Here is an 11639-nt window from a genome sequence, read left to right on the forward strand (position 1 = left end):
AATCATAAAAAATTTTATAAGACAATCATTATACAGAGCCATTTAGTGACACTTCAAATAATAATTGTTAATTAGTTGCTCAAGAAAGCCAACACAAATCACAGACTCTTATTCAACATTGTTCTGTATCGGGATGTGTGACCAACGCCAATGGCATTGCATGTTTTTAGCTCAGGAAAGAAACGAGAAAACCCGGAGGGGTAACCCATGCACAACACGCAGAGAACACACAAGCCCTCGCACAGAGAGGCTCAACCGAGCTGGGAGTCGAACCCAGGACCTTCGTGCTGTAAGGCACACGTGTCACCACTGCACCCCGATATTTCTATTGGTGTCATCATGGCTACAGCAAATCTAGACGGAGCAACGCAATCCACGACAACAGCTTCAGCGTGAGCTTTGATTATTTATCTGTCACTTCCCTTGCACAGCTGCTTAATGATGATGCTCGCCACACACACACACACATGGGGAACACATGAGAGAAACGCACACACAAGTAAACACGTTGCAATGAGGTCCCCAGTGAGGGTCATTAACGTTGTGTCTGGATATAGCATCAGTTGTTGTTGCCTTCGTCAGAAGTATATCTTACTGGCTTGATGGGTATTATGCTATGAGGTTACCGAGTTAGGATGTTTCTATTTGACATACAGTACTCACTTAATAATACATATTTTTTTAGAATCATGTTTAACTTAGACTGAAAATTTGCTCATTGTTTAAAAGTGTATCTCACCGTTAAGTACTTTACTGTTATATGTTACAGAATGATTGTTTTTTATTTCGATTTCCCGCACTGAGCACATTTCTGTACTTTTGCGTTACAAACGATGTCCTTTGATTAATTATCACTATGTAACACAATTTTTGTTCCTGAGTACTAAGTGTTATTTTTTAATTGCTTATGCCTAAAAAGTATAGAAAATGGCTATTATTCCCCACAAACGTTGCTTTTGTTACCAGGACTACGTGAATAAAAGACAAAAATGCACACGTTTTCTCATTGCAAATAGGTACATTTCCAAATATCATTGTCCTGGTCACAAAAGCAAAGTTTGTGAGGAATAATAGCCATTGTTTGTACTTTTGAGGCATAAGCAATGAGGAAATAACCCAGGAACATTTTTTTTTTGTTACACAGTGATTCAGGAAAGCCTTGCCGAGTCGAAAGACTTACTCAGTTGGGTCCTCCATGAGGATGTTTGGCCAGTTCCTCGAATGAGTATTTGGCTTCTCAGAGAAAAAGCAGAGTACCCAGAGAAAACCCATACATACGAGGGGATCACACTCAAAACATGTTCATATATTAATTAAATCCATCTGTTGTACTGCCATCTGCTGGTCACCTCGCAGCCTAGCAGGTGGAACGTTTCGTACGTTGGTGCTGGAAGAGCAATCACAATATCACCCCGATGTACGTCCACCCCCCACTATCATTACGTAGTCTTAGGTTTTTTCGGTAAAGTCACGTAGGTAAAAACATAAAAAAGTAAAATAAAATAAAAATCACGACGTTTCGGAGGCAACACAAGCTTCCGTCTTCCTCCGAAACGTCGTGATTTTTATTTTATTTTACCAGGACTATGTGATTTTTACGTAGTTTCGCAAAAATAGTCGTCGCTTTATCAGCACCGCTCCTACCCGGCTTGCGTCGCCTGAACCCCCCACACTCACGTCGCCAGCAGCATCGTCCCGTCCCTTCTCCGTTATCCGTCGCCTCTCAGCCTTCGTCCGCTACCACCGTGTCCCTGGAAGTCGCTTCGATTCACGTCGTTTCGAACCTTTCCTTACTACACAGGCAATACTTTGCGATCAACTCAAACGTGAACACTTCGTTTTGTTGGCCAGCATTAAAATCCAGCAAGAGTATTTAGTAAAGAAATAATGAAATTGTCTATCGAATAATTTTATATTGAATTGGATATATGTTAAAGAGTTTGTTTTATAACGTCATTGTGCCGAATTAATGGAGTCACTTGAAAGGTGAACATCAGCGTCAAGGGCTGTGTTGGCACCACCAACGTGACCAAGAGTCAAAATGTCCCAAGGTACCGCAAACAAGCATCAGACTTCTGCTCATCTCTTAACAAACACTGAACACATCAATAACACGGCCCTAACAGGAAACACATAATAGGTGACGTTTCGGACAATGGCAATTTTTCATGGATCTTATGTGCTATTAATTACTGACATTTGCCAAAATCGTATCTAATTTTTTAAATATATTCTCCTTTTTGGGGCAGTGTTATTGACAAATGTATTTCAGCATCTGTTATTTGTGCTCCATGCACCAAATGCCAACACAGTATCACAAAAGAAAAATCTCTTATGGTGAGCCGTAAGTTGAAATTCCATTTCTTCCTACGGCGACGGTCGAACGGAGGAGTAACAGGAGGCTTATTTATAGAAAAAAAGATGCTGATCACTAAAACTCTGTTTCCACTTCCAATGCTATGGCCATTAATTCGAATTTTTACGAGCATTCTTGTAAATCAGGCCAGAATGATTGCGCTGCACAGCGATTTATGCCCAAATATTTCCCTGAGTTACAACGCGATCTGTTTAGCTGTGGAAGACTTGCGCTTGCCATGTGATTTACTTTAGAACGCGGCAATTTTCATAGATCAAGGACGGCTGATTACGTTGCATGGAGATTACTGCCCAAATATTTGAATATGTTCCAGCTTGCGCTATTTAGGGCAAAAGACAGTGATGTGAGTTTTGCTAATGCATATTGGGAAATTGCTTCCTGGCCCTCTCATTATATTGGGTGGTGGGCAGCCTGGGCTCCAGGCCATTCCCTTAATCCTAGTGAGCCTAAACAGAGGTGCATTCTTTCATGCGTTCTCAACACCCATCCCTTCCATCGCAACAACAAGAAAAAAAGGTCACTCAAAGCCCTAAGGCGACACCAACCAAAAATATTGTCTGCATCTTCTTTAATGTTTTCACTCTATTTTTGGTGAGGGTGTCTGAGCCAAAGTGTTCGTCTTAAACCACGTGATTTAATGTTTTATTTACAGCATCTTCGTTTCAGCATCCTTCCCCGCACCTCCGATAAGCACGGTTTGCCTATGTACGGTGCGAAACTGGTTCAACATACGCACACCTGCGCTAATGGATCTGTGTTCAACTTCAACGGCAGTGTTGAAGAGCATCCTGTACATTAATTGACGTCGATTGTCATGAAAACACACTGCCTGGTCACTAATAATAGACAGCATGCTGGTGTTGGCACGGCAGGCCTTCCATCAGAGTGGTCCTTTAGAAGATCGGCCACTTGCCTGAAACGTTACTTTATTAATCATCATAACGAAGGCAGTGTTATGTTAATGACGATTTTCGCAAAGTGTATTCATCCAAATGGTCTATGCTTGCGCCGCACAAGTAAGTGTATGCAGGCTGTATTAATGCTCTTGATAGCTATTCGAGCTGACGTACGCATTTATTTTTTTGTAATTTATTAGACTGCTCTATGGCAATGCTATAACAATAACATTCTTTATACTGTTTTCTTTGCAAGTGCTGCCCCATGCATTCATTCACCCCCTTCCTTCCCTCCCTCAAGCACTCGGCCGCCTTATGCCTCGCATTTCAGAATGTCCCCTACAGACAAACAGAAAAGAGCCACACAGCTGGAGGCTTGGATGGAGCCAAAGGCCTTTCTCTATGCGTGTCTTTCCGTGTCTGTGCTTCTGTCCATCTAACTGCCCTGCCAGTGTGACCATAGGCACACGCACACACGCGCACACACACATGCACACGCAAATACACTCGTGCGAAACCACGCATGTACTCACACACAGACACGCAAACACACACACATGCACTCACACACACACAAAGACACTCACACAAACACACACAAGTGCAAACACACACACACCCACCTAAGGGCATTTAAACCCATTTACAAAAGCAAGTCCAGAGAGGTATTTGACTAAGCTTATTAGAGGGTGAAACCGCTCACGTGATACGACTGAGTTATCAACACCCAAGAATCAGCTTAGTAATTATTTAGTGATGTCATTAATGTGTGTTTGCTAATTCGGTTATTTCCACAATGTAATGCACAAGTGTGTACAGTGTGCGACGATGCATATATTAAATGTTTGTAGACGACACATTTGCCGTTTAGCATTCACCATCAAGGTAAGTTTAAAAAAATATGTTCACTACAGAAAGTCAGTGCTACCAAGTGAACATAGAACAGTCACGAAAGCTTTAAGTCAAGATTGAACATAGGACATTTATGAATCGTGATTTAGTGGGCAGTAAGGATAACTATACACGAAACACAGATAGAAATTCTAGATTTGAAGCTTTCGTGACTGCAAGGATTCATACTCTTAGGTTTTTTCGGTAAAGTCACGTAGGTAAAAATAAATAATAAAAATTTATAATAAAATGATAGAAATAATAATAGAAATAAAATAATAAATCACGACGTTTCGGGCGCAACACAAGCGTCCGTCATCAGGTGGGACAACTACAGCAATAAACAATTGCTGAAGTGGGCAGATAGAAACCCAACAGTCATTACAATTAGTATTTCAACTGTTATGAGCCATTGTAATTAGATGTATTTATGGAAGGGAACTCCAGCATAGATGTCGACTCGTACAGCAAAAACATAGATAATAAAAAGGCATTCGCGTTTTTAAAATGGTAATTAGTATTTAGATACTTAATAAAATATACATCAAACAAATAAAAAATACATTTAGATTAAAAGAGAATGCTTTAGTAAACAAAACGAGTGTCGTTTTAATGAACTCGTGTTTGTTTAGGCTGTCTGAATTTGTGTGATCAATCCTCATGGAGGACCCAACTGAGTAAGTCTTTCGACTCGGCAAAACAAAGCAAATATTGACAGTGGTCTCATTAAGAACTAGGATGAGTGTCGTAATGTGGGAGGACAATGCAATTGGTTCGGTAACCTTAGAAGAGTAAAACAGAGTTAGCAACTTCAAAGATTACAACAAATCCCATTTTCACCCCTTTTGCTGCACGATATGAAATCAATCATCGGATTAGCATTTCTTCTTCACAAACTACTTTGCTTTGCATCATCGCCGCCGATGTTTTTCCCTGTCCTCAAGTGGGCTTTCTCCTCCAAGTAAGTCCATAACGTGCACTCACTAATGACAAATGACTCATTAAACCACAAGGTGAATAACAGCAGTGAGCACATTTGTAACGGCATTTCAATGAGAAAATTTGATTAACTCACAATGCTGGCTTTTAAATCCAATACTCTCTTTCACGCGTAAGCTCTCTCCCATCAAGTCACCCATTCCCATGCCTCCTCGCCTCCCTAAAACTCCCCTCCCCCCAACTCCCAAAGTGTCTCCCTGTCCTCCCACACTGCCCCTTTAATTGGTCAGGAATCCAGGCAAAAACCAACATTGTTTTTTTCCCCTTTGTTGTTTCAAACCGTGGCCGCTTCCCCCCCACCACCACCACCACTGCTTCGAGACGCTGGTGCAGAGCCAACGGAAAAGACACCGCAGAAGCCTAATAAACCACCCTTGCGCATTGCATTAAACAAACATGCTTAAACAAGCTATTTACTTTACGCAAAGCCAATGTCCAAATAGAAAAATATACACAGCCGGCACGCTTGGGAATAGGGGCCAGATTTTTTTTTGTAAGTGCCGCGATTTTATGACCGTCATAACGTCGAAAATGAGAAAGGTCTCCACACCGTCGTGTGTTCTTCTCACACGTGCCCCTTCGCTTGTGAGTATTCTTGAAGTTCTAAGTTAGACACTCTGGACACTAAGCCTTGCATTCAGCGATTGTGCATCATACAGATATAACTGAGAGAAGAAGCTCAACACCATCATAGCTGACAATAAAAAGTGCGTCTAGTTGTAATAATAAACTATACAAGTTATTTAAATAAAGTATATAACAGAGCTATTTGTTTAATATAGAATTGAAGCTTTCGTGACTGCAGCAACTACTATACTCATTGGTTTTTTCGGTAAAGTCACGTATGTAAAAAAAAATATTTGTAATTTATTTTAATAAAAATATATATTTTTCTACATACTTGACTTTACCGAAAAAAACTATGAGTATAGTTATTTGTTTGTTGTAATAAAATAAAGTATTGCTGTATTATTGTTATTTTTGCATATGTAAATACTGAAACAATATCGGAAACATGCAATTGTTGCTTTCATAGTTCTCACATTGAATCAAATACGCTGCTCCTTCAGAACATGAGCCAAGGAATGGAGCGCGTCCGGGAGGACATCCAGAGGGGAGATGGAGCAACGAATTCAGTTCGGATGCTGTGTGAATGATTGCATCGCAGGAACGTGAGAGGTGGCGACAGTTTGTGGAGGCGTTCATCCAGCAGTGGATTAACCATGGCTGATTATGACGACGACGATAAGAATGCAACGCATTTGATGTACTCATGAATGGGACTGAGAAAAATAAGCTCCAATTGAACCGAAATGTATTAACACAAATGAAAGACCGCTGCAGAAATGCCACACACACACACATCTCACCGGTATAGACTGTACATTCAAGTGTTTAGAAAGTGGGCTTTTTTGTGGCCCTTGAATGTAGCTACTGATATAAAGTGTGTGGGTCAGTGTTTGTTAATGAAAGCAGCACGGGTCAAATACACTGAAAGAGCCCCCTCTCGGCTGAGCGATGGGTAAGTCCCAACAGTGGCACACGCATTGGAGAGAGAGAGAGAGGGGGGGGGGGGACGACTCACACACCCTCTCACACCGATTGCCTGCGTGCCAGTCCATTCATTCATTCCCCGAGGTGGCGGCGCTTGTGAGTGACGGTCAATCCGACCCGTTCATTAATGATATCCATGGCGTGCGAAGTCTATGGTCTTTAAAAAAAGAAAAAGCCATCTTCCGTTCCTTTTAAACGAGAAAAATAAAATGTAAAGCTACTAGGTGGGCAATGTTGGACAATACATCGAGAAGACTTCTATCACCACTTTAAGTCATTGGAACAGACTTATAACGGAGGCATTTACAACTGGAACATGTTTCATTGAAAGTGGCCTATTCTGAAGAGAGGCCATTGTCACTTCCCGAAAATATGACCCTGTTATATGGAACCGATTAAGCTTTTATGCGTTGTGCTATGGGGCAGCACTGATAAGGGAGATGATGCGTCAACCCGGTCGTGCTCGTGGTTATGTACACGACTGACAATTATGCGTGTGTTGTGTAGTCAGAGCCCTTGACACAGGCGAGCGGAGTTTGCACCCTGTGCCCTACGGTGCAAATGAGAAATCCACCACGACAGATCGCGTGGTTGATTTCTCTGATAACTTTAGAGCTGGCTGTGCCTTCCCCATGCCTCACTCGCACAAGACAGCACCCATATGTGCCAGTGTTAATCCATATATTAACCCTGAAACTCACTTATATTTACCAAATTAAGTATGTGTATTGTACTTTTGCCAGATCTCCTTAAACAAAGTGGTTGGATATTTGAATTGGTTCTCACCCAGTTATTTTGAAGCGCATTTTGCATTTAAATCTCAATATAATATTTTATTTTATGTACTGGACTCTTCAATGTTATTGCTTCATTTAAATGTATTGTATGTTTCAAAGTGAATACAGGATTACATATTCGGCCATAATCAATGTCAAGTGTCTGGATTGCATCAGATGCTAGTTAATATCTGTAGCTGATGTATACATTCCTGAGTGTAGGCATATGTATCATTTAAGGAATTTACATTCGCAAACCCTCAGAATTATTCGTCCATGCTGAACACATGGCAAGTGCGAGTCGCCAGTACCACACCTGACTGCCATCCGTACATACACAACCAGGTTCAGTCTACATGGTGCTGTTTAAACTTTTGTCAACCCTGGATGAAATTCATGGGACGCCTACCAGTTTGCAGCACGTCATCCATTCAGAGTTTATGAATTGCATTTTCTGAGAAGTTAAAAGTTCATATTACGTGCATAAACTGGCACCACCAACAGAGATGTCACAACTGAATGCTTATTTGAGAATGGAGACACTTCGCCTGTTTGATTTTACCACTACAGAAGCTTATGTTTGGCGTCTATTCAATTTTCTATTACAGGTTGCATGTTATATATTAGGCGAGTGAACAATAATGCACAAATGTGTCTGATATATGAAACACCCTAAAAAGAATAAGTCCGTAAATTTAGCTTTAACGCAATATTCTGTTGATATTTATTGAATGAAAATACTTTACACTACATTCTATTAATCATCCTTTAAAAGATTACCACCAACCCATTTACCAAAGATGTGTTGTCGCAAGAGTATATATGTGTACAATACAGTATATTGAACTATTGTAACACACAAAAGTTATGGAAATTACACTAAACTGCTTTCGCATGACCAGAATACACCATGCACACAATTAGATCGAGATTGGAAACTAATTTCTTTAGAAATTATTTTGTGTAAAGTTTGCTGTCCTTCACTGCACCTCCGATTAGCAGGGTTGGCTACGAATGGTGCGAATTAAGTTCAAATACATACATAGCGCATATTGTGAATGCCTCATGCCAGCAGTTTTCATGATTGAGAAATATGTCAAGATCTGTCAAATTAAACGACATTGAAGCAAAATGTGTGTACTTTATACCAACTCAATATTGCACTTTTTTTTAAAGTATCAAAATACTACAAGGAGTAAAGTTTAAGTAACGAGACTCATAAAGTGATTTTTAGATGCTATGCTTGAGGCAAGTTGTGTACTTATGTTTTTTGAGAAAATATTAACTGAAATCACATGTATCAATATCCGAGCGAATGCTTAAGAGTTTTTTTTTATATGGAATCACTCACTTTTCACCAATCCCTCTTGTTCATTTTAACATTAATCTCCCAAACTCCTATTTAGGCAGATTATGTTGTTTCATTTTACATATATATTAAAATATACAATTTACATAATTTTTTCGTCAAACAGTGTTGTAAAGTAATACATGCATTTTTTATTTAGTCATAATGTAAAAAAAGTTTAGTATTTGTATATTATTCTAATAAATAACAAATAATGGTGAGCATAACAGTTTTGTGATAATTCGGAAAAAAATTATTCATAGCATACTATTACACAAACATAATTTTTACTATAATTTATAATTGTAATCTGAATACATTTTCTAATTTAAAGGGGGTATTTAAATGTATGTGAAAACTTTTTTATACCAAAATATTAATAATAAGTACATGTATTGAAGCAGTTTACTTTATATGTGTGTTATACATACAGTTTTTAAAAGGAAGACTTCCACTGCAATACATAATTAATAACTGGCATCTTGTAAATTACAACCTTCATAAATATAATGAATTATGCAGCACAGTCAAAAGAAAATGCGTTGATTGCAATGGTGAATAACTAAACTAAAGCTTTTTTTGTTTACCAGGTAAGGTCCACTGAGCTATGTAGCTCTTCTTCAGAAGCAACTTGGCCACAAATGATAGCTCAACGAAGTGGCTTATCACGTGGGCATTTATAGCAGCCAATTAATCTAAATGCATGCATCTAAATGTAGGTGGAAAACCAGGACGACCCGGAGAAAAAACCCACGCGACAATGGAGAGGCAATGCAGACTTCATAATGTACATGCGTCAGGGTCGGGATCGAACACACGATCTCCTGTATACCAGGCGAGGTAGTTAACATCTCGCCGAACAACATTAAATAACTGTGCTTACTTGAGCATGTTATTCCTTTCACCAGAGAAGACTGTAACACCAATGTGAATTCAATTGTTCAATTATTCGTTAAAATTCTTCACAGAATATGTTCCTGTATAATTACCGAATTTTACGAGTTTGCCTGGATAAATCTTTATTTGAAATAATTTTGAGAAACCCTTTAAATTACACTTTCTCATCGAAACGACTGGTTTACCATAAACAACTTTGCGCGAATAAAAAAAATCCACAGCAGATTGTTAAATCTGCTAAAGTTGGACTGAAAACCTTCAAGCGTGCACATGCGCGCGCGCGCGTGTTTGTGTATACGTGCCGGGCACGCGGCTTAAATCTGCGATCGTCAACGGAGCTGTCTTACCAGTTTGATCCGAAGGGTTTGCGAGTCACACCTGCATGAGCCCCAAGCGTGGCAGTCCGCCTGTCTTACTGCGTATCGGCGCGGCGCAGCGGCCCCGTGCGGAAACGCATCGGGGCTTTGAGACGGAGCGACGCTCGGCACCTGGCGTGGTGATCTGCGTGCCGGCTCGAGGCGCATTGCTTCTCTCCCAGAGGGCGATGCCGATTTTTTGACGTCCCCCCTCCTTGCGGCATGGAACTGCCCCTTCCACTCCCACCCCGTCCGCCCCCTCGTAAGAACGGGGGGGGGGGAGAACCCCCCCCCCCCACGCACACAACCCACCCCAATACCCCCCCTCCTCCTGCGCTGTCTGTGACCAATCAGCTCTCCGTGGAATTCAAGCATCACAGGCACACTAAAAACATCTCTCTGACCCTGTCGCCCCCCTACCCCAGGCAGAGGCTGCTCTCCACACCCACTGCCCCCCCCCCGTGAATCTCCACCGCCTGGAGGTAAGGGAGAGGTGGACTTGCCGGGGAGGAGGAAGCCAGTCCGACCGAAGTATTGTTCCACGCACAATATACAGGGGATTCAGCTAACACAAACAAAATGTTACGGTGCGAGGTCTGTTTTGTTCGTCACAGAAGAGGCAACCCAATAGAAATGAGGCCGGCGTGTCCTGTGCTAAGGCACGTTCAAAAGTTTGTTAGTGATAAAAAAAAACTCTACACATTGATGATGATCATCAGCAGCCATGGTCAGTCCACTGCTGATTGAAGGCTTCCTTAAGCCACTGTCACCTCTCACGATGTAATAATGAACCTAGCCACCTGCACATTTCTCCATCTTGCCGATGGACGTCTTCTCAGATGCATTCCATGCCGTGATGATGAGATGCGATAAACAAAATTGATTAACAAAACGAGAGAGACCTTCAGCATGCTGTAATAATGACATCACTGCAGTTGAACCCTTGTAATGTTTAGAATGACATCATCGCTGTGATGTCATTGGGATATTTTTTTTACTCATTACCAGAGCGGCATGTTCATATCAGACAGCCTGGGACACATACGAGGTACGCTATCAGCAAGATAAAAGCTATTAGTTTTGGAGGTCATGTATTGCTTTCATATCAGAATTATTAGTTAATTATATGTACACACAGGCACAATTTATGTAGTCTTGCAAACAGATTTGCTCACAAACTGTTATCGTAATAAAAAAGAGACAAAATGGAGATAACAATTACTCAACACTTGTTTATAGGGGGTGATCATTTTACTTGCAGTTGTTCAACAAAAACTCTATACATTGGTCAAGAATGTGTACCTCCGATTAGTACGGTTGGCTAAGTTCGGTGCGAAAGAAGTTCAACACACATGCGATAACACTGTCCTCAATCAAATATAATAATTAAAATTAAGATTAAAATATAATAAGTAACATTAGGTGCAATGTCCCTTCTTTATAGGCAAAAAAATCAATGAAGGGCCATTACCATCAATGTTATCGATTAAATATAATTATATTTTAAGGCAGTGTTATTGACAAATGTGTTGATTAGTTTATAAT

The 11639-nt window shown here is 40.5% G+C and overlaps 1 protein-coding gene across 1 annotated transcript in view; it reads right to left on the reverse strand.

Annotated features, from left to right (window-relative positions):
* The window catches only part of LOC133342012 (cell adhesion molecule-related/down-regulated by oncogenes-like), an 83339-nt gene extending 73063 nt beyond the window's left edge, over positions 1 to 10276 (reverse strand). The window contains exon 1 of the mRNA XM_061550878.1: positions 10086 to 10276. The gene's annotated coding sequence lies outside the window, so the exon portion shown is untranslated. The remainder of the gene's footprint in view (positions 1 to 10085) is intronic.
* Positions 10277 to 11639: the final 1363 nt, after the last annotated feature.

The sequence above is a fragment of the Lethenteron reissneri genome, chromosome 13, assembly GCF_015708825.2.
Source record: "Lethenteron reissneri isolate LAM-NWPU_2019-01 chromosome 13, ASM1570882v1, whole genome shotgun sequence".
Classification (NCBI taxonomy): Eukaryota; Metazoa; Chordata; class Hyperoartia; order Petromyzontiformes; family Petromyzontidae; genus Lethenteron; species Lethenteron reissneri.